This window comes from Eimeria mitis, genomic scaffold (genome assembly GCF_000499745.2).
Source record: "Eimeria mitis Houghton genomic scaffold, Emh_scaff2015, whole genome shotgun sequence".
In the NCBI taxonomy this organism is placed as follows: domain Eukaryota; phylum Apicomplexa; class Conoidasida; order Eucoccidiorida; family Eimeriidae; genus Eimeria; species Eimeria mitis.
The window spans coordinates 3733-4060 of NW_013570338.1; the positions used below are offsets into that span (position 1 = coordinate 3733).

At 56.1% G+C, this 328-nt stretch overlaps 1 protein-coding gene across 1 annotated transcript in view; it reads right to left on the reverse strand.

Annotated features, from left to right (window-relative positions):
- Positions 1-328, reverse strand: part of EMH_0047360 (UDP-N-acetylhexosamine pyrophosphorylase, putative) — a gene marked incomplete at both ends in the record, with an annotated part of 4917 nt that overhangs the window by 3264 nt on the left and 1325 nt on the right. The window lies entirely within an intron of this gene.

The window sequence follows — 328 nt, forward strand, 5'->3', positions numbered from 1 at the left end:
CCAGCAGCAGCAGCAGCAGCAGCAGCAGCAGTAGTAGTTGTGGTAGTTGTAGTAGTATCAGAAGAAAGAACAGCAACAAGAGCAGCACCGGTAGCAGTAGCAGCAGTAGCAGCAGCAACAACAGTAGCAGCAGCAACAGCAGTAGCAGCAGCAACAGCAGTAGCAGCAGCAGCAGTAACAGTAGCAGCAGCAGCAGTAACAGTAGCAGCAGCAGCAGCAGCAGCAGCAGCAGCTGATGCATACAACGGCAGTCCAGCATCTGCAGCACTACCCCCAGCAGCATCAGCAGCACCCCAGCAGCAGCAGCAGCAGCAGCAGCAGCAGCAGA